Below are 18848 nucleotides of genomic sequence, written 5' to 3' on the forward strand. Positions count from 1 at the left end.
GAATGCCGAAAGCCCGGTTCTTGCATCGTTGCCATTCAGTAATGACGATCGTGCCGCAAATGGTCCGAGTATCCGACGCATTGTTTCCAGTTGTCTCCCAGAAACAACAAATGGAATTTGCAAATACAAATCAAAATAAAATATTAATAAAATTGGGGTGCAACACGAGGACTTCCCAGGAGGTCACCCATCCTAGTACTACTCTCGCCCAAGCACGCTTAACTTCGGAGTTCTGATGGGATCCGGTGCATTAGTGCTGGTATGATCGCACCCGTTTAATTCATGCTCGCTTAGATCTTTATGCACTATCTTGCTCCCCTCCATTAATTGTTTTAGATTTGAAAAAACTGTGTATGCAGCCTTCCTCCCTTGGTAACCGTGCACAAGCTCCTACGTGAGCAGAGTGTTTGTATTTCAGATCTGCCGCACCCCCGGATAGATGCAATACTATCGCGGGGCCCACAATGCATGACGAATGCCGAAAGCCCGGTTTTTGCATCGTTGCCATTCAGTAATGACGATCGTGCCGCAAATGGTCCGAGTATCCGACGCATTGTTTCCAGTTGTCTCCCAGAAACAACAAATGGAATTTGCAAATACAAATCAAAATAAAATATTAATAAAATTGGGGTGCAACACGAGGACTTCCCAGGAGGTCGCCCATCCTAGTACTACTCTCGCCCAAGCACGCTTAACTTCAGAGTTCTGATGGGATCCGGTGCATTAGTGCTGGTATGATCGCACCCGTTTAATTCATGCTCGCTTAGATCTTTATGCACTATCTTGCTCCCCTCCATTAATTGTTTTAGACTTGAAAAAAACTGTGTATGCAGCCTTCCTCCCTTGGTAACCGTGCACAAGCTCTTACGTGAGCAGAGTGTTTGCTTTTTAGATCTGCCGCACCCCCGGATAGATGCAATACTATCGCGGGGCCCACAATGCACGACGAATGCCAAAAGCCCGGTTTTTTCACGGTTCCCATTCAGTAATGACAATCGTGCCGCAAATGGTCCGAGTATCCGGCGCGTTGTTTGCGTTTGTCTCGCCGAAACGACAAATGGAATTTGCAAATACGATATCGAAATAAAATATTAATAAAATTGGGGTGAAACACTAGGACTTCCCAGGAGGTCACCCATCCTAATACTACTCTCGCCCAAGCACACTGAACTTCGGAGTTCTGATGGGATCCGGTGCATTTGTGCTGGTATGATCGCACAAGTTTAATTCATGCTCGCTTAGATCTTTATGAACTATCTTGCTCCCTTCCATTAATTGTTTTAGATTTGAAAAAAATGTATATGCAGCCTTCCTCCCTTGGTAACCGTGCACAAGCTCCTACGTGAGCGGAGTGTTTGCTTTTCAGATCTGCCGCACCTCCGGATAGATGCAATACTATCGCGGGGCCCACAATGCACGACGAATGCCGAAAGCCCGGTTCTTGCATCGTTGCCATTCAGTAATGACGATCGTGCCGCAAATGGTCCGAGTATCCGACGCATTGTTTCCAGTTGTCTCCCAGAAACAACAAATGGAATTTGCAAATACAAATCAAAATAAAATATTAATAAAATTGGGGTGCAACACGAGGACTTCCCAGGAGGTCACCCTTCCTAGTACTACTCTCGCCCAAGCACGCTTAACTTCGGAGTTCTGATGAGATCCGGTGCATTAGTGCTGGTATGATCGCACCCGTTTAATTCATGCTCGCTTAGATCTTTGTGCACTATCTTGCTCCCCTCCATTAATTGTTTTAGACTTGAAAAAACTGTGTATGCAGCCTTCCTCCCTTGGTAACCGTGCACAAGCTCCTACGTGAGCAGAGTGTTTGCTTTTCAGATCTGTCGCACCCCCGGATAGATGCAATACTATCGCGGGGCCCACAATGCACGACGAATGCCAAAAGCCCGGTTTTTGCACGGTTCTCATTCAGTAATGACGATTGTGCCGCAAATGGTCCGAGTATCCGGCGCGTTGTTTGCGTTTGTCTCGCCGAAACGACAAATGGAATTTGCAAATACGATATCGAAATAAAATATTAATAAAATTGGGGTGCAACACGAGGACTTCACAGGAGGTCACCCATCCTAGTACTACGCTCGCCCAAGCACACTTAACTTCGGAGTTCTGATGGGATCCGGTGCATTAGTGCTGGTATGATCGCACCCGTTTAATTCATGCTCGCTTAGATCTTTATGCACTATCTTGCTCCCCTCCATTAATTGTTTTAGATTTGAAAAAATTGTGTATGCAGCCTTCCTCCCTTGGTAACCGTGCACAAGCTCCTACGTGAGCAGAGTGTTTGCATTTCAGATCTGCCGCACCCCCGGATAGATGCAATACTATCGCGGGGCCCACAATGCATGACGAATGCCGAAAGCCCGGTTCTTGCATCGTTGCCATTCAGTAATGACGATCGTGCCGCAAATGGTCCGAGTATCCGACGCATTGTTTCCAGTTGTCTCCCAGAAACAACAAATGGAATTTGCAAATACAAATCAAAATAAAATATTAATAAAATTGGGGTGCAACACGAGGACTTCCCAGGAGGTCACCCTTTCTAGTACTACTCTCGCCCAAGCACGCTTAACTTCGGAGTTCTGATGGGATCCGGTGCATTAGTGCTGGTATGATCGCACCCGTTTAATTCATGCTCGCTTAGATCTTTATGACCTATCTTGCTCCCTTCCATTAATTGTTTTAGATTTGAAAAAAATGTGTATGCAGCCTTCTTCCCTTGGTAACCGTGCACAAGCTCCTACGTGAGCGGAGTGTTTGCTTTTCAGATCTGCCGCACCTCCGGATAGATGCAATACTATCGCGGGGCCCACAATGCATGACGAATGCCGAAAGCCCGGTTCTTGCATCGTGGCCATTCAGTAATGACGATCGTGCCGCAAATGATCCGAGTATCCGACGCATTGTTTCCAGTATCTCCCAGAAACAACAAATGGAATTTGCAAATACAAATCAAAATAAAATATTAATAAAATTGGGGAGCAACACGAGGACTTCCTAGGAGGTCACCCATCCTAGTACTACTCTCGCCCAAGCACGCTTAACTTCAGAGTTCTGATGGGATTCGGTGCATTAGTGCTGGTATGATCGCACCCGTTTAATTCATGCTCGCTTAGATCTTTATGCACTATCTTGCTCCCCTCCATTAATTGTTTTAGACTTGAAAAAACTGTGTATGCAGCCTTCCTCCCTTGGTAACCGTGCACAAGCTCCTACGTGAGCAGAGTGTTTGCTTTTTAGATCTGCCGCACCCCCGGATAGATGCAATACTATCGCGGGGCCCACAATGCACGACGAATGCCAAAAGCCCGGTTTTTTCACGGTTCCCATTCAGTAATGACAATCGTGCCGCAAATGGTCCGAGTATCCGGCGCGTTGTTTGCGTTTGTCTCGCCGAAACGACAAATGGAATTTGCAAATACGATATCGCAATAAAATATTAATAAAATTGGGGTGCAACACGAGGACTTCCCAGGAGGTCACCCATCCTAGGACTACTCCCGCCCATGCACACTTAACTTCAGAGTTCTGATGGGATCCGGTGCATTAGTGCTGGTATGATCGCACCCGTTTAATTCATGCTCGCTTAGATCTTTATGCACTATCTTGCTCCCCTCCATTAATTGTTTAAGATTTGAAAAAACTGTGTATGCAGCCTTCCTCCCTTGGTAACCGTGCACAAGTTCCTACGTGAGCAGAGTGTTTGCATTTCAGATCTGCCGCACCCCCGGATAGATGCAATACTATCGCGGGGCCCACAATGCATGACGAATGCCGAAAGCCCGGTTCTTGCATCGTTGCCATTCAGTAATGACGATCGTGCCGCAAATGGTCCGAGTATCCGACGCATTGTTTCCAGTTGTCTCCCAGAAACAACAAATGGAATTTGCAAATACAAATCAAAATAAAATATTAATAAAATTGGGGTGCAACACGAGGACTTCCCAGGAGGTCACCCATCCTAGTACTACTCTCGCCCAAGCACGCTTAACTTCGGAGTTCTGATGGGATCCGGTGCATTAGTGCTGGTTTGATCGCACCCGTTTAATTCATGCTCGCTTAGATCTTTATGCACTATCTTGCTCCCCTCCATTAATTGTTTTAGATTTGAAAAAACTGTGTATGCAGCCTTCCTCCCTTGGTAACCGTGCACAAGCTCCTACGTGAGCAGAGTGTTTGTATTTCAGATCTGCCGCACCCCCGGATAGATGCAATACTATCGCGGGGCCACAATGCATGACGAATGCCGAAAGCCCGGTTCTTGCATCGTTGCCATTCAGTAATGACGATCGTGCCGCAAATGGTCCGAGTATCCGACGCATTGTTTCCAGTTGTCTCCCAGAAACAACAAATGGAATTTGCAAATACAAATCAAAATAAAATATTAATAAAATTGGGGTGCAACACGAGGACTTCCCAGGAGGTCGCCCATCCTAGTACTACTCTCGCCCAAGCACGCTTAACTTCGGAGTTCTGATGGGATCCGGTGCATTAGTGCTGGTATGATCGCAACCGTTTAATTCATGCTCGCTTAGATCTTTATGCACTATCTTGCTCCCCTCCATTAATTGTTTTAGACTTGAAAAAAACTGTGTATGCAGCCTTCCTCCCTTGGTAACCGTGCACAAGCTCTTACGTGAGCAGAGTGTTTGCTTTTTAGATCTGCCGCACCCCCGGATAGATGCAATACTATCGCGGGGCCCACAATGCACGACGAATGCCAAAAGCCCGGTTTTTTCACGGTTCCCATTCAGTAATGACAATCGTGCCGCAAATGGTCCGAGTATCCGGCGCGTTGTTTGCGTTTGTCTCGCCGAAACGACAAATGGAATTTGCAAATACGATATCGAAATAAAATATTAATAAAATTGGGGTGAAACACTAGGACTTCCCAGGAGGTCACCCATCCTAATACTACTCTCGCCCAAGCACACTTAACTTCGGAGTTCTGATGGGATCCGGTGCATTTGTTCTGGTATGATCGCACAAGTTTAATTCATGCTCGCTTAGATCTTTATGAACTATCTTGCTCCCTTCCATTAATTGTTTTAGATTTGAAAAAAATGTGTATGCAGCCTTCCTCCCTTGGTAACCGTGCACAAGCTCCTACGTGAGCGGAGTGTTTGCTTTTCAGATCTGCCGCACCTCCGGATAGATGCAATACTATCGCGGGGCCCACAATGCACGACGAATGCCGAAAGCCCGGTTCTTGCATCGTTGCCATTCAGTAATGACGATCGTGCCGCAAATGGTCCGAGTATCCGACGCATTGTTTCCAGTTGTCTCCCAGAAACAACAAATGGAATTTGCAAATACAAATCAAAATAAAATATTAATAAAATTGGGGTGCAACACGAGGACTTCCCAGGAGGTCACCCATCCTAGGACTACTCCCGCCCATGCACACTTAACTTCGGAGTTCTGATGGGATCCGGTGCATTAGTGCTGGTATGATCGCACCCGTTTAATTCATGCTCGCTTAGATCGTTATGCACTATCTTGCTCCCCTCCATTAATTGTTTTAGATTTGAAAAAAACTGTGTATGCAGCCTTCCTCCCTTGGTAACCGTGCACAAGCTCCTACGTGAGCAGAGTGTTTGCATTTCAGATCTGCCGCACCCCCGGATAGATGCAATACTATCGCGGGGCCCACAATGCATGACGAATGCCGAAAGCCCGGTTCTTGCATCGTGGCCATTCAGTAATGACGATCGTGCCGCAAATGATCCGAGTATCCGACGCATTGTTTCCAGTATCTCCCAGAAACAACAAATGGAATTTGCAAATACAAATCAAAATAAAATATTAATAAAATTGGGGTGCAACACGAGGACTTCCCAGGAGGTCACCCATCCTAGTACTACTCTCGCCCAAGCACGCTTAACTTCAGAGTTCTGATGGGATTCGGTGCATTAGTGCTGGTATGATCGCACCCGTTTAATTCATGCTCGCTTAGATCTTTATGCACTATCTTGCTCCCCTCCATTAATTGTTTTAGACTTGAAAAAACTGTGTATGCAGCCTTCCTCCCTTGGTAACCGTGCACAAGCTCCTACGTGAGCAGAGTGTTTGCTTTTTAGATCTGCCGCACCCCCGGATAGATGCAATACTATCGCGGGGCCCACAATGCACGACGAATGCCAAAAGCCCGGTTTTTTCACGGTTCCCATTCAGTAATGACAATCGTGCCGCAAATGGTCCGAGTATCCGGCGCGTTGTTTGCGTTTGTCTCGCCGAAACGACAAATGGAATTTGCAAATACGATATCGAAATAAAATATTAATAAAATTGGGGTGCAACACGAGGACTTCCCAGGAGGTCACCCATCCTAGGACTACTCCCGCCCATGCACACTTAACTTCGGAGTTCTGATGGGATCCGGTGCATTAGTGCTGGTATGATCGCACCCGTTTAATTCATGCTCGCTTAGATCTTTATGCACTATCTTGCTCCCCTCCATTAATTGTTTTAGACTTGAAAAAACTGTGTATGCAGCCTTCCTCCCTTGGTAACCGTGCACAAGCTCCTACGTGAGCAGAGTGTTTGCTTTTCAGATCTGCCGCACCCCCGGATAGATGCAATACTATCGCGGGGCCCACAATGCACGACGAATGCCAAAAGCCCGGTTCTTGCATCGTTGCCATTCAGTAATGACGATCGTGCCGCAAATGGTCCGAGTATCCGACGCATTGTTTCCAGTTGTCTCCCAGAAACAACAAATGGAATTTGCAAATACAAATCAAAATAAAATATTAATAAAATTGGGGTGCAACACGAGGACTTCCCAGGAGGTCACCCATCCTAGTACTACTCTCGCCCAAGCACGCTTAACTTCGGAGTTCTGATGGGATCCGGTGCATTAGTGCTGGTATGATCGCACCCGTTTAATTCATGCTCGCTTAGATCTTTATGCACTATCTTGCTCCCCTCCATTAATTGTTTTAGATTTGAAAAAACTGTGTATGCAGCCTTCCTCCCTTGGTAACCGTGCACAAGCTCCTACGTGAGCAGAGTGTTTGTATTTCAGATCTGCCGCACCCCCGGATAGATGCAATACTATCGCGGGGCCCACAATGCATGACGAATGCCGAAAGCCCGGTTCTTGCATCGTTGCCATTCAGTAATGACGATCGTGCCGCAAATGGTCCGAGTATCCGACGCATTGTTTCCAGTTGTCTCCCAGAAACAACAAATGGAATTTGCAAATACAAATCAAAATAAAATGTTAATAAAATTGGGGTGCAACACGAGGACTTCCCAGGAGGTCGCCCATCCTAGTACTACTCTCGCCCAAGCACGCTTAACTTCAGAGTTCTGATGGGATCCGGTGCATTAGTGCTGGTATGATCGCACCCGTTTAATTCATGCTCGCTTAGATCTTTATGCACTATCTTGCTCCCCTCCATTAATTGTTTTAGACTTGAAAAAAACTGTGTATGCAGCCTTCCTCCCTTGGTAACCGTGCACAAGCTCTTACGTGAGCAGAGTGTTTGCTTTTTAGATCTGCCGCACCCCCGGATAGATGCAATACTATCGCGGGGCCCACAATGCACGACGAATGCCAAAAGCCCGGTTTTTTCACGGTTCCCATTCAGTAATGACAATCGTGCCGCAAATGGTCCGAGTATCCGGCGCGTTGTTTGCGTTTGTCTCGCCGAAACGACAAATGGAATTTGCAAATACGATATCGAAATAAAATATTAATAAAATTGGGGTGCAACACGAGGACTTCCCAGGAGGTCACCCATCCTAGGACTACTCCCGCCCATGCACACTTAACTTCGGAGTTCTGATGGGATCCGGTGCATTTGTGCTGGTATGATCGCACCCGTTTAATTCATGCTCGCTTAGATCTTTATGCACTATCTTGCTCCCCTCCATTAATTGTTTTAGACTTGAAAAAACTGTGTATGCAGCCTTCCTCCCTTGGTAACCGTGCACAAGCTCCTACGTGAGCAGAGTGTTTGCTTTTCAGATCTGCCGCACCCCCGGATAGATGCAATACTATCGCGGGGCCCACAATGCACGACGAATGCCAAAAGCCCGGTTTTTGCACGGTTCCCATTCAGTAATGACGATCGTGCCGCAAATGGTCCGAGTATCCGGCGCGTTGTTTGAGTTTGTCTCGTCGACACGACAAATGGAATTTGCAAATACGATATCGAAATAAAATATTTATAAAATTGGGGTGAAACACAAGGACTTCCCAGGAGGTCACCCATCCTAATACTACTCTCGCCCAACACACTTAACTTCGGAGTTCTGATGAGATCCGGTGCATTAGTGCTGGTATGATAGCACCCGTTTAATTCATGCTCGCTTAGATCTTTATGCACTATCTTGCTCCCCTCCATTAATTGTTTTAGATTTGAAAAAACTGTGTATGCAGCCTTCCTCCCTTGGTAACCGTGCACAAGCTCCTACGTGAGCAGAGTGTTTGTATTTCAGATCTGCCGCACCCCCGGATAGATGCAATACTATCGCGGGGCCCACAATGCATGACGAATGCCGAAAGCCCGGTTCTTGCATCGTTGCCATTCAGTAATGACGATCGTGCCGCAAATGGTCCGAGTATCCGACGCATTGTTTCCAGTTGTCTCCCAGAAACAACAAATGGAATTTGCAAATACAAATCAAAATAAAATATTAATAAAATTGGGGTGCAACACGAGGACTTCCCAGGAGGTCACCCATCCTAGTACTACTCTCGCCCAAGCACGCTTAACTTCGGAGTTCTGATGGGATCCGGTGCATTAGTGCTGGTATGATCGCACCCGTTTAGTTCATGCTCGCTTAGATCTTTATGCACTATCTTGCTCCCCTCCATTAATTGTTTTAGACTTGAAAAAACTGTGTATGCAGCCTTCCTCCCTTGGTAACCGTGCACAAGCTCTTACGTGAGCAGAGTGTTTGCTTTTTAGATCTGCCGCACCCCCGGATAGATGCAATACTATCGCGGGGCCCACAATGCACGACGAATGCCAAAAGCCCGGTTTTTTCACGGTTCCCATTCAGTAATGACAATCGTGCCGCAAATGGTCCGAGTATCCGGCGCGTTGTTTGCGTTTGTCTCGCCGAAACGACAAATGGAATTTGCAAATACGATATCGAAATAAAATATTAATAAAATTGGGGTGCAACACGAGGACTTCCCAGGAGGTCACCCATCCTAGGACTACTCCCGCCCATGCACACTTAACTTCGGAGTTCTGATGGGATCCGGTGCATTAGTGCTGGTATGATCGCACCCGTTTAATTCATGCTCGCTTAGATCGTTATGCACTATCTTGCTCCCCTCCATTAATTGTTTTAGATTTGAAAAAAACTGTGTATGCAGCCTTCCTCCCTTGGTAACCGTGCACAAGCTCCTACGTGAGCAGAGTGTTTGCATTTCAGATCTGCCGCACCCCCGGATAGATGCAATACTATCGCGGGGCCCACAATGCATGACGAATGCCGAAAGCCCGGTTCTTGCATCGTTGCCATTCAGTAATGACGATCGTGCCGCAAATGGTCCGAGTACCCGACGCATTGTTTCCAGTTGTCTCCCAGAAACAACAAATGGAATTTGCAAATACAAATCAAAATAAAATATTATTAAAATTGGGGTGCAACACGAGGACTTCCCAGGAGGTCACCCATCCTAGTACTACTCTCGCCCAAGCACGCTTAACTTCGGAGTTCTGATGGGATCCGGTGCATTAGTGCTGGTATGATCGCACCCGTTTAATTCATGCTCGCTTAGATCTTTATGACCTATCTTGCTCCCTTCCATTAATTGTTTTAGATTTGAAAAAAATGTGCATGCAGCCTTCTTCCCTTGGTAACCGTGCACAAGCTCCTACGTGAGCGGAGTGTTTGCTTTTCAGATCTGCCGCACCTCCGGATAGATGCAATACTATCGCGGGGCCCACAATGCATGACGAATGCCGAAAGCCCGGTTCTTGCATCGTGGCCATTCAGTAATGACGATCGTGCCGCAAATGATCCGAGTATCCGACGCATTGTTTCCAGTATCTCCCAGAAACAACAAATGGAATTTGCAAATACAAATCAAAATAAAATATTAATAAAATTGGGGTGCAACACGAGGACTTCCCAGGAGGTCACCCATCCTAGTACTACTCTCGCCCAAGCACGCTTAACTTCAGAGTTCTGATGGGATTCGGTGCATTAGTGCTGGTATGATCGCACCCGTTTAATTCATGCTCGCTTAGATCTTTATGCACTATCTTGCTCCCCTCCATTAATTGTTTTAGACTTGAAAAAACTGTGTATGCAGCCTTCCTCCCTTGGTAACTGGATAGATGCAATACTATCGCGGGGCCCACAATGCACGACGAATGCCAAAAGCCCGGTTTTTTCACGGTTCCCATTCAGTAATGACAATCGTGCCGCAAATGGTCCGAGTATCCGGCGCGTTGTTTGCGTTTGTCTCGCCGAAACGACAAATGGAATTTGCAAATACGATATCGAAATAAAATATTAATAAAATTGGGGTGCAACACGAGGACTTCACAGGAGGTCACCCATCCTAGTACTACGCTCGCCCAAGCACACTTAACTTCGGAGTTCTGATGGGATCCGGTGCATTAGTGCTGGTATGATCGCACCCGTTTAGATCTTTATGCACTATCTTGCTCCCCTCCATTAATTGTTCTAGATTTGAAAAAACTGTGTATGCAGCCTTCCTCCCTTGGTAACCGTGCACAAGCTCCTACGTGAGCAGAGTGTTTGCTTTTCAGATCTGCCGCACCCCCGGATAGATGCAATACTATCGCGGGGCCCACAATGCACGACGAATGCCAAAAGCCCGGTTTTTGCACGGTTCTCATTCAGTAATGACGATTGTGCCGCAAATGGTCCGAGTATCCGGCGCGTTGTTTGCGTTTGTCTCGCCGAAACGACAAATGGAATTTGCCAATACGATATCGAAATAAAATATTAATAAAATTGGGGTGCAACACGAGGACTTCACAGGAGGTCACCCATCCTAGTACTACGCTCGCCCAAGCACACTTAACTTCGGAGTTCTGATGGGATCCGGTGCATTAGTGCTGGTATGATCGCACCCGTTTAATTCATGCTCGCTTAGATCTTTATGCACTATCTTGCTCCCCTCCATTAATTGTTTTAGATTTGAAAAAACTGTGTATGCAGCATTCCTCCCTTGGTAACCGTGCACAAGCTCCTATGTGAGCAGAGTGTTTGCTTTTCAGATCTGTCGCACCCCCGGATAGATGCAATACTATCGCGGGGCCCACAATGCACGACGAATGCCAAAAGCCCGGTTTTTGCACGGTTCTCATTCAGTAATGACAATTGTGCCGCAAATCGTCCGAGTATCCGGCGCGTTGTTTGCGTTTGTCTCGCCGAAACGACAAATGGAGTTTGCAAATTCGATATCGAAATAAAATATTAATAAAATTGGGGTGCAACACGAGGACTTCCCAGGAGGTCACCCATCCTAGGACTACTCCCGCCCATGCACACTTAACTTCGGAGTTCTGATGGGATCCGGTGCATTAGTGCTGGTATGATCGCACCCGTTTAATTCATGCTCGCTTAGATCTTTATGCACTATCTTGCTCCCCTCCATTAATTGTTTAAGATTTGAAAAAACTGTGTATGCAGCCTTCCTCCCTTGGTAACCGTGCACAAGTTCCTACGTGAGCAGAGTGTTTGCATTTCAGATCTGCCGCACCCCCGGATAGATGCAATACTATCGCGGGGCCCACAATGCATGACGAATGCCGAAAGCCCGGTTCTTGCATCGTTGCCATTCAGTAATGACGATCGTGCCGCAAATGGTCCGAGTATCCGACGCATTGTTTCCAGTTGTCTCCCAGAAACAACAAATGGAATTTGCAAATACAAATCAAAATAAAATATTAATAAAATTGGGGTGCAACACGAGGACTTCCCAGGAGGTCACCCATCCTAGTACTACTCTCGCCCAAGCACGCTTAACTTCGGAGTTCTGATGGGATCCGGTGCATTAGTGCTGGTATGATCGCACCCGTTTAATTCATGCTCGCTTAGATCTTTATGCACTATCTTGCTCCCCTCCATTAATTGTTTTAGATTTGAAAAAACTGTGTATGCAGCCTTCCTCCCTTGGTAACCGTGCACAAGCTCCTACGTGAGCAGAGTGTTTGTATTTCAGATCTGCCGCACCCCCGGATAGATGCAATACTATCGCGGGGCCCACAATGCATGACGAATGCCGAAAGCCCGGTTTTTGCATCGTTGCCATTCAGTAATGACGATCGTGCCGCAAATGGTCCGAGTATCCGACGCATTGTTTCCAGTTGTCTCCCAGAAACAACAAATGGAATTTGCAAATACAAATCAAAATAAAATATTAATAAAATTGGGGTGCAACACGAGGACTTCCCAGGAGGTCGCCCATCCTAGTACTACTCTCGCCCAAGCACGCTTAACTTCAGAGTTCTGATGGGATCCGGTGCATTAGTGCTGGTATGATCGCACCCGTTTAATTCATGCTCGCTTAGATCTTTATGCACTATCTTGCTCCCCTCCATTAATTGTTTTAGACTTGAAAAAAACTGTGTATGCAGCCTTCCTCCCTTGGTAACCGTGCACAAGCTCTTACGTGAGCAGAGTGTTTGCTTTTTAGATCTGCCGCACCCCCGGATAGATGCAATACTATCGCGGGGCCCACAATGCACGACGAATGCCAAAAGCCCGGTTTTTTCACGGTTCCCATTCAGTAATGACAATCGTGCCGCAAATGGTCCGAGTATCCGGCGCGTTGTTTGCGTTTGTCTCGCCGAAACGACAAATGGAATTTGCAAATACGATATCGAAATAAAATATTAATAAAATTGGGGTGAAACACTAGGACTTCCCAGGAGGTCACCCATCCTAATACTACTCTCGCCCAAGCACACTGAACTTCGGAGTTCTGATGGGATCCGGTGCATTTGTGCTGGTATGATCGCACAAGTTTAATTCATGCTCGCTTAGATCTTTATGAACTATCTTGCTCCCTTCCATTAATTGTTTTAGATTTGAAAAAAATGTATATGCAGCCTTCCTCCCTTGGTAACCGTGCACAAGCTCCTACGTGAGCGGAGTGTTTGCTTTTCAGATCTGCCGCACCTCCGGATAGATGCAATACTATCGCGGGGCCCACAATGCACGACGAATGCCGAAAGCCCGGTTCTTGCATCGTTGCCATTCAGTAATGACGATCGTGCCGCAAATGGTCCGAGTATCCGACGCATTGTTTCCAGTTGTCTCCCAGAAACAACAAATGGAATTTGCAAATACAAATCAAAATAAAATATTAATAAAATTGGGGTGCAACACGAGGACTTCCCAGGAGGTCACCCTTCCTAGTACTACTCTCGCCCAAGCACGCTTAACTTCGGAGTTCTGATGAGATCCGGTGCATTAGTGCTGGTATGATCGCACCCGTTTAATTCATGCTCGCTTAGATCTTTGTGCACTATCTTGCTCCCCTCCATTAATTGTTTTAGACTTGAAAAAACTGTGTATGCAGCCTTCCTCCCTTGGTAACCGTGCACAAGCTCCTACGTGAGCAGAGTGTTTGCTTTTCAGATCTGTCGCACCCCCAGATAGATGCAATACTATCGCGGGGCCCACAATGCACGACGAATGCCAAAAGCCCGGTTTTTGCACGGTTCTCATTCAGTAATGACGATTGTGCCGCAAATGGTCCGAGTATCCGGCGCGTTGTTTGCGTTTGTCTCGCCGAAACGACAAATGGAATTTGCAAATACGATATCGAAATAAAATATTAATAAAATTGGGGTGCAACACGAGGACTTCACAGGAGGTCACCCATCCTAGTACTACGCTCGCCCAAGCACACTTAACTTCGGAGTTCTGATGGGATCCGGTGCATTAGTGCTGGTATGATCGCACCCGTTTAATTCATGCTCGCTTAGATCTTTATGCACTATCTTGCTCCCCTCCATTAATTGTTTTAGATTTGAAAAAATTGTGTATGCAGCCTTCCTCCCTTGGTAACCGTGCACAAGCTCCTACGTGAGCAGAGTGTTTGCATTTCAGATCTGCCGCACCCCCGGATAGATGCAATACTATCGCGGGGCCCCCAATGCATGACGAATGCCGAAAGCCCGGTTCTTGCATCGTTGCCATTCAGTAATGACGATCGTGCCGCAAATGGTCCGAGTATCCGACGCATTGTTTCCAGTTGTCTGCCAGAAACAACAAATGGAATTTGCAAATACAAATCAAAATAAAATATTAATAAAATTGGGGTGCAACACGAGGACTTCCCAGGAGGTCACCCTTCCTAGTACTACTCTCGCCCAAGCACGCTTAACTTCGGAGTTCTGATGGGATCCGGTGCATTAGTGCTGGTATGATCGCACCCGTTTAATTCATGCTCGCTTAGATCTTTATGACCTATCTTGCTCCCTTCCATTAATTGTTTTAGATTTGAAAAAAATGTGTATGCAGCCTTCTTCCCTTGGTAACCGTGCACAAGCTCCTACGTGAGCGGAGTGTTTGCTTTTCAGATCTGCCGCACCTCCGGATAGATGCAATACTATCGCGGGGCCCACAATGCATGACGAATGCCGAAAGCCCGGTTCTTGCATCGTGGCCATTCAGTAATGACGATCGTGCCGCAAATGATCCGAGTATCCGACGCATTGTTTCCAGTATCTCCCAGAAACAACAAATGGAATTTGCAAATACAAATCAAAATAAAATATTAATAAAATTGGGGAGCAACACGAGGACTTCCTAGGAGGTCACCCATCCTAGTACTACTCTCGCCCAAGCACGCTTAACTTCAGAGTTCTGATGGGATTCGGTGCATTAGTGCTGGTATGATCGCACCCGTTTAATTCATGCTCGCTTAGATCTTTATGCACTATCTTGCTCCCCTCCATTAATTGTTTTAGACTTGAAAAAACTGTGTATGCAGCCTTCCTCCCTTGGTAACCGTGCACAAGCTCCTACGTGAGCAGAGTGTTTGCTTTTTAGATCTGCCGCACCCCCGGATAGATGCAATACTATCGCGGGGCCCACAATGCACGACGAATGCCAAAAGCCCGGTTTTTTCACGGTTCCCATTCAGTAATGACAATCGTGCCGCAAATGGTCCGAGTATCCGGCGCGTTGTTTGCGTTTGTCTCGCCGAAACGACAAATGGAATTTGCAAATACGATATCGCAATAAAATATTAATAAAATTGGGGTGCAACACGAGGACTTCCCAGGAGGTCACCCATCCTAGGACTACTCCCGCCCATGCACACTTAACTTCAGAGTTCTGATGGGATCCGGTGCATTAGTGCTGGTATGATCGCACCCGTTTAATTCATGCTCGCTTAGATCTTTATGCACTATCTTGCTCCCCTCCATTAATTGTTTAAGATTTGAAAAAACTGTGTATGCAGCCTTCCTCCCTTGGTAACCGTGCACAAGTTCCTACGTGAGCAGAGTGTTTGCATTTCAGATCTGCCGCACCCCCGGATAGATGCAATACTATCGCGGGGCCCACAATGCATGACGAATGCCGAAAGCCCGGTTCTTGCATCGTTGCCATTCAGTAATGACGATCGTGCCGCAAATGGTCCGAGTATCCGACGCATTGTTTCCAGTTGTCTCCCAGAAACAACAAATGGAATTTGCAAATACAAATCAAAATAAAATATTAATAAAATTGGGGTGCAACACGAGGACTTCCCAGGAGGTCACCCATCCTAGTACTACTCTCGCCCAAGCACGCTTAACTTCGGAGTTCTGATGGGATCCGGTGCATTAGTGCTGGTTTGATCGCACCCGTTTAATTCATGCTCGCTTAGATCTTTATGCACTATCTTGCTCCCCTCCATTAATTGTTTTAGATTTGAAAAAACTGTGTATGCAGCCTTCCTCCCTTGGTAACCGTGCACAAGCTCCTACGTGAGCAGAGTGTTTGTATTTCAGATCTGCCGCACCCCCGGATAGATGCAATACTATCGCGGGGCCACAATGCATGACGAATGCCGAAAGCCCGGTTCTTGCATCGTTGCCATTCAGTAATGACGATCGTGCCGCAAATGGTCCGAGTATCCGACGCATTGTTTCCAGTTGTCTCCCAGAAACAACAAATGGAATTTGCAAATACAAATCAAAATAAAATATTAATAAAATTGGGGTGCAACACGAGGACTTCCCAGGAGGTCGCCCATCCTAGTACTACTCTCGCCCAAGCACGCTTAACTTCGGAGTTCTGATGGGATCCGGTGCATTAGTGCTGGTATGATCGCAACCGTTTAATTCATGCTCGCTTAGATCTTTATGCACTATCTTGCTCCCCTCCATTAATTGTTTTAGACTTGAAAAAAACTGTGTATGCAGCCTTCCTCCCTTGGTAACCGTGCACAAGCTCTTACGTGAGCAGAGTGTTTGCTTTTTAGATCTGCCGCACCCCCGGATAGATGCAATACTATCGCGGGGCCCACAATGCACGACGAATGCCAAAAGCCCGGTTTTTTCACGGTTCCCATTCAGTAATGACAATCGTGCCGCAAATGGTCCGAGTATCCGGCGCGTTGTTTGCGTTTGTCTCGCCGAAACGACAAATGGAATTTGCAAATACGATATCGAAATAAAATATTAATAAAATTGGGGTGAAACACTAGGACTTCCCAGGAGGTCACCCATCCTAATACTACTCTCGCCCAAGCACACTTAACTTCGGAGTTCTGATGGGATCCGGTGCATTTGTGCTGGTATGATCGCACAAGTTTAATTCATGCTCGCTTAGATCTTTATGAACTATCTTGCTCCCTTCCATTAATTGTTTTAGATTTGAAAAAAATGTGTATGCAGCCTTCCTCCCTTGGTAACCGTGCACAAGCTCCTACGTGAGCGGAGTGTTTGCTTTTCAGATCTGCGGCACCTCCGGATAGATGCAATACTATCGCGGGGCCCACAATGCACGACGAATGCCGAAAGCCCGGTTCTTGCATCGTTGCCATTCAGTAATGACGATCGTGCCGCAAATGGTCCGAGTATCCGACGCATTGTTTCCAGTTGTCTCCCAGAAACAACAAATGGAATTTGCAAATACAAATCAAAATAAAATATTAATAAAATTGGGGTGCAACACGAGGACTTCCCAGGAGGTCACCCTTCCTAGTACTACTCTCGCCCAAGCACGCTTAACTTTGGAGTTCTGATGAGATCCGGTGCATTAGTGCTGGTATGATCGCACCCGTTTAATTCATGCTCGCTTAGATCTTTGTGCACTATCTTGCTCCCCTCCATTAATTGTTTTAGACTTGAAAAAACTGTGTATGCAGCCTTCCTCCCTTGTTAACCGTGCACAAGCTCCTACGTGAGCAGAGTGTTTGCTTTTCAGATCTGTCGCACCCCCGGATAGATGCAATACTATCGCGGGGCCCACAATGCACGACGAATGCCAAAAGCCCGGTTTTTGCACGGTTCTCATTCAGTAATGACGATTGTGCCGCAAATGGTCCGAGTATCCGGCGCGTTGTTTGCGTTTGTCTCGCCGAAACGACAAATGGAATTTGCAAATACGATATCGAAATAAAATATTAATAAAATTGGGGTGCAACACGAGGACTTCACAGGAGGTCACCCATCCTAGTACTACGCTCGCCCAAGCACACTTAACTTCGGAGTTCTGATGGGATCCGGTGCATTAGTGCTGGTATGATCGCACCCGTTTAATTCATGCTCGCTTAGATCTTTATGCACTATCTTGCTCCCCTCCATTAATTGTTTTAGATTTGAAAAAACTGTGTATGCAGCCTTCCTCCCTTGGTAACCGTGCACAAGCTCCTACGTGAGCAGAGTGTTTGCTTTTCAGATCTGCCGCACCCCCGGATAGATGCAATACTATCGCGGGGCCCACAATGCACGACGAATGCCAAAAGCCCGGTTTTTGCACGGTTCTCATTCAGTAATGACGATTGTGCCGCAAATGGTCCGAGTATCCGGCGCGTTGTTTGCGTTTGTCTCGCCGAAACGACAAATGGAATTTGCAAATACGATATCGAAATAAAATATTAATAAAATTGGGGTGCAACACGAGGACTTCCCAGGAGGTCACCCATCCTAGGACTAATCCCGCCCATGCACACTTAACTTCGGAGTTCTGATGGGATCCGGTGCATTAGTGCTGGTATGATCGCACCCGTTTAATTCATGCTCGCTTAGATCTTTATGCACTATCTTGCTCCCCTCCATTAATTGTTTTAGACTTGAAAAAACTGTGTATGCAGCCTTCCTCCCTTGGTAACCGTGCACAAGCTCCTACGTGAGCAGAGTGTTTGCTTTTTAGATCTGCCGCACCCCCGGATAGATGCAATACTATCGCGGGGCCCACAATGCACGACGAATGCCAAAAGCCCGGTTTTTTCACGGTTCCCATTCAGTAATGACAATCGTGCCGCAAATGGTCCGAGTATCCGGCGCGTTGTTTGCGTTTGTCTCGCCGAAACGACAAATGGAATTTGCAAATACGATATCGCAATAAAATATTAATAAAATTGGGGTGCAACACGAGGACTTCCCAGGAGGTCACCCTTCCTACTACTACTCTCGCCCAAGCACGCTTAACTTCGGAGTTCTGAGGAGATCCGGTGCATTAGTGCTGGTATGATCGCACCCGTTTAATTCATGCTCGCTTAGATCTTTGTGCACTATCTTGCTCCCCTCCATTAATTGTTTTAGACTTGAAAAAACTGTGTATGCAGCCTTCCTCCCTTGGTAACCGTGCACAAGCTCCTACGTGAGCAGAGTGTTTGCTTTTCAGATCTGTCGCACCCCCGGATAGATGCAATACTATCG

General features: G+C 46.6%; 35 non-coding genes and 5 pseudogenes across 35 annotated transcripts; all 40 read right to left on the reverse strand.

Moving 5' to 3' along the window:
- Positions 1–154: 154 nt before the first annotated feature.
- LOC148796387 (5S ribosomal RNA) lies at positions 155–273 on the reverse strand. The gene has a single exon (XR_016073053.1). It is a non-coding gene; the product is annotated as a 5S ribosomal RNA (ribosomal RNA).
- Positions 274–627: 354 nt separating this feature from the next.
- On the reverse strand, positions 628–746 carry LOC148796388 (5S ribosomal RNA). Its single transcript, XR_016072033.1, has one exon. It is a non-coding gene; the product is annotated as a 5S ribosomal RNA (ribosomal RNA).
- Positions 747–1102: 356 nt separating this feature from the next.
- Positions 1103–1221, reverse strand: LOC148796389 (5S ribosomal RNA; annotated as a pseudogene).
- A 354-nt stretch (positions 1222–1575) lies between these two features.
- LOC148796390 (5S ribosomal RNA) lies at positions 1576–1694 on the reverse strand. The gene has a single exon (XR_016072449.1). It is a non-coding gene; the product is annotated as a 5S ribosomal RNA (ribosomal RNA).
- Positions 1695–2049: 355 nt separating this feature from the next.
- Positions 2050–2168, reverse strand: LOC148796391 (5S ribosomal RNA). The gene has a single exon (XR_016073249.1). It is a non-coding gene; the product is annotated as a 5S ribosomal RNA (ribosomal RNA).
- Positions 2169–2522: 354 nt separating this feature from the next.
- On the reverse strand, positions 2523–2641 carry LOC148796392 (5S ribosomal RNA). Its single transcript, XR_016072197.1, has one exon. It is a non-coding gene; the product is annotated as a 5S ribosomal RNA (ribosomal RNA).
- Positions 2642–2994: 353 nt separating this feature from the next.
- LOC148796393 (5S ribosomal RNA) lies at positions 2995–3113 on the reverse strand. Its single transcript, XR_016070745.1, has one exon. It is a non-coding gene; the product is annotated as a 5S ribosomal RNA (ribosomal RNA).
- A 355-nt stretch (positions 3114–3468) lies between these two features.
- Positions 3469–3587, reverse strand: LOC148796394 (5S ribosomal RNA). Its single transcript, XR_016075675.1, has one exon. It is a non-coding gene; the product is annotated as a 5S ribosomal RNA (ribosomal RNA).
- A 354-nt stretch (positions 3588–3941) lies between these two features.
- Positions 3942–4060, reverse strand: LOC148796395 (5S ribosomal RNA). Its single transcript, XR_016071769.1, has one exon. It is a non-coding gene; the product is annotated as a 5S ribosomal RNA (ribosomal RNA).
- A 353-nt stretch (positions 4061–4413) lies between these two features.
- Positions 4414–4532, reverse strand: LOC148796396 (5S ribosomal RNA). Its single transcript, XR_016072303.1, has one exon. It is a non-coding gene; the product is annotated as a 5S ribosomal RNA (ribosomal RNA).
- Positions 4533–4888: 356 nt separating this feature from the next.
- On the reverse strand, positions 4889–5007 carry LOC148796397 (5S ribosomal RNA; annotated as a pseudogene).
- Positions 5008–5361: 354 nt separating this feature from the next.
- Positions 5362–5480, reverse strand: LOC148796398 (5S ribosomal RNA). Its single transcript, XR_016073949.1, has one exon. It is a non-coding gene; the product is annotated as a 5S ribosomal RNA (ribosomal RNA).
- A 354-nt stretch (positions 5481–5834) lies between these two features.
- Positions 5835–5953, reverse strand: LOC148796399 (5S ribosomal RNA). The gene has a single exon (XR_016075090.1). It is a non-coding gene; the product is annotated as a 5S ribosomal RNA (ribosomal RNA).
- Positions 5954–6308: 355 nt separating this feature from the next.
- On the reverse strand, positions 6309–6427 carry LOC148796400 (5S ribosomal RNA). Its single transcript, XR_016073951.1, has one exon. It is a non-coding gene; the product is annotated as a 5S ribosomal RNA (ribosomal RNA).
- Positions 6428–6781: 354 nt separating this feature from the next.
- Positions 6782–6900, reverse strand: LOC148796401 (5S ribosomal RNA). Its single transcript, XR_016073065.1, has one exon. It is a non-coding gene; the product is annotated as a 5S ribosomal RNA (ribosomal RNA).
- Positions 6901–7254: 354 nt separating this feature from the next.
- On the reverse strand, positions 7255–7373 carry LOC148796402 (5S ribosomal RNA). Its single transcript, XR_016072034.1, has one exon. It is a non-coding gene; the product is annotated as a 5S ribosomal RNA (ribosomal RNA).
- A 356-nt stretch (positions 7374–7729) lies between these two features.
- On the reverse strand, positions 7730–7848 carry LOC148796403 (5S ribosomal RNA). Its single transcript, XR_016072287.1, has one exon. It is a non-coding gene; the product is annotated as a 5S ribosomal RNA (ribosomal RNA).
- Positions 7849–8203: 355 nt separating this feature from the next.
- On the reverse strand, positions 8204–8321 carry LOC148796404 (5S ribosomal RNA; annotated as a pseudogene).
- A 354-nt stretch (positions 8322–8675) lies between these two features.
- Positions 8676–8794, reverse strand: LOC148796405 (5S ribosomal RNA). Its single transcript, XR_016073076.1, has one exon. It is a non-coding gene; the product is annotated as a 5S ribosomal RNA (ribosomal RNA).
- Positions 8795–9149: 355 nt separating this feature from the next.
- LOC148796406 (5S ribosomal RNA) lies at positions 9150–9268 on the reverse strand. The gene has a single exon (XR_016073952.1). It is a non-coding gene; the product is annotated as a 5S ribosomal RNA (ribosomal RNA).
- A 355-nt stretch (positions 9269–9623) lies between these two features.
- Positions 9624–9742, reverse strand: LOC148796407 (5S ribosomal RNA). Its single transcript, XR_016073087.1, has one exon. It is a non-coding gene; the product is annotated as a 5S ribosomal RNA (ribosomal RNA).
- Positions 9743–10095: 353 nt separating this feature from the next.
- Positions 10096–10214, reverse strand: LOC148796408 (5S ribosomal RNA). Its single transcript, XR_016075091.1, has one exon. It is a non-coding gene; the product is annotated as a 5S ribosomal RNA (ribosomal RNA).
- Positions 10215–10514: 300 nt separating this feature from the next.
- On the reverse strand, positions 10515–10633 carry LOC148796409 (5S ribosomal RNA). The gene has a single exon (XR_016073250.1). It is a non-coding gene; the product is annotated as a 5S ribosomal RNA (ribosomal RNA).
- Positions 10634–10973: 340 nt separating this feature from the next.
- On the reverse strand, positions 10974–11092 carry LOC148796410 (5S ribosomal RNA). Its single transcript, XR_016073251.1, has one exon. It is a non-coding gene; the product is annotated as a 5S ribosomal RNA (ribosomal RNA).
- Positions 11093–11447: 355 nt separating this feature from the next.
- Positions 11448–11566, reverse strand: LOC148796411 (5S ribosomal RNA). The gene has a single exon (XR_016073953.1). It is a non-coding gene; the product is annotated as a 5S ribosomal RNA (ribosomal RNA).
- Positions 11567–11920: 354 nt separating this feature from the next.
- Positions 11921–12039, reverse strand: LOC148796412 (5S ribosomal RNA). Its single transcript, XR_016073098.1, has one exon. It is a non-coding gene; the product is annotated as a 5S ribosomal RNA (ribosomal RNA).
- Positions 12040–12393: 354 nt separating this feature from the next.
- Positions 12394–12512, reverse strand: LOC148796413 (5S ribosomal RNA). Its single transcript, XR_016072036.1, has one exon. It is a non-coding gene; the product is annotated as a 5S ribosomal RNA (ribosomal RNA).
- Positions 12513–12868: 356 nt separating this feature from the next.
- On the reverse strand, positions 12869–12987 carry LOC148796414 (5S ribosomal RNA; annotated as a pseudogene).
- A 354-nt stretch (positions 12988–13341) lies between these two features.
- Positions 13342–13460, reverse strand: LOC148796415 (5S ribosomal RNA). Its single transcript, XR_016072451.1, has one exon. It is a non-coding gene; the product is annotated as a 5S ribosomal RNA (ribosomal RNA).
- A 355-nt stretch (positions 13461–13815) lies between these two features.
- LOC148796416 (5S ribosomal RNA) lies at positions 13816–13934 on the reverse strand. Its single transcript, XR_016073252.1, has one exon. It is a non-coding gene; the product is annotated as a 5S ribosomal RNA (ribosomal RNA).
- A 354-nt stretch (positions 13935–14288) lies between these two features.
- On the reverse strand, positions 14289–14407 carry LOC148796417 (5S ribosomal RNA). The gene has a single exon (XR_016071451.1). It is a non-coding gene; the product is annotated as a 5S ribosomal RNA (ribosomal RNA).
- Positions 14408–14760: 353 nt separating this feature from the next.
- Positions 14761–14879, reverse strand: LOC148796418 (5S ribosomal RNA). Its single transcript, XR_016070746.1, has one exon. It is a non-coding gene; the product is annotated as a 5S ribosomal RNA (ribosomal RNA).
- Positions 14880–15234: 355 nt separating this feature from the next.
- LOC148796419 (5S ribosomal RNA) lies at positions 15235–15353 on the reverse strand. Its single transcript, XR_016075676.1, has one exon. It is a non-coding gene; the product is annotated as a 5S ribosomal RNA (ribosomal RNA).
- A 354-nt stretch (positions 15354–15707) lies between these two features.
- On the reverse strand, positions 15708–15826 carry LOC148796420 (5S ribosomal RNA). The gene has a single exon (XR_016071770.1). It is a non-coding gene; the product is annotated as a 5S ribosomal RNA (ribosomal RNA).
- Positions 15827–16179: 353 nt separating this feature from the next.
- On the reverse strand, positions 16180–16298 carry LOC148796421 (5S ribosomal RNA). Its single transcript, XR_016072304.1, has one exon. It is a non-coding gene; the product is annotated as a 5S ribosomal RNA (ribosomal RNA).
- A 356-nt stretch (positions 16299–16654) lies between these two features.
- On the reverse strand, positions 16655–16773 carry LOC148796422 (5S ribosomal RNA; annotated as a pseudogene).
- Positions 16774–17127: 354 nt separating this feature from the next.
- On the reverse strand, positions 17128–17246 carry LOC148796423 (5S ribosomal RNA). The gene has a single exon (XR_016075206.1). It is a non-coding gene; the product is annotated as a 5S ribosomal RNA (ribosomal RNA).
- Positions 17247–17601: 355 nt separating this feature from the next.
- LOC148796424 (5S ribosomal RNA) lies at positions 17602–17720 on the reverse strand. Its single transcript, XR_016073253.1, has one exon. It is a non-coding gene; the product is annotated as a 5S ribosomal RNA (ribosomal RNA).
- A 355-nt stretch (positions 17721–18075) lies between these two features.
- On the reverse strand, positions 18076–18194 carry LOC148796425 (5S ribosomal RNA). The gene has a single exon (XR_016074685.1). It is a non-coding gene; the product is annotated as a 5S ribosomal RNA (ribosomal RNA).
- A 355-nt stretch (positions 18195–18549) lies between these two features.
- Positions 18550–18668, reverse strand: LOC148796426 (5S ribosomal RNA). Its single transcript, XR_016068974.1, has one exon. It is a non-coding gene; the product is annotated as a 5S ribosomal RNA (ribosomal RNA).
- Between the last annotated feature and the right edge of the window lie 180 nt (positions 18669–18848).

This window comes from Nelumbo nucifera, chromosome 4 (genome assembly GCF_055504915.1).
Source record: "Nelumbo nucifera cultivar China Antique chromosome 4, China Antique-T2T, whole genome shotgun sequence".
Taxonomy (NCBI): Eukaryota; Viridiplantae; Streptophyta; class Magnoliopsida; order Proteales; family Nelumbonaceae; genus Nelumbo; species Nelumbo nucifera.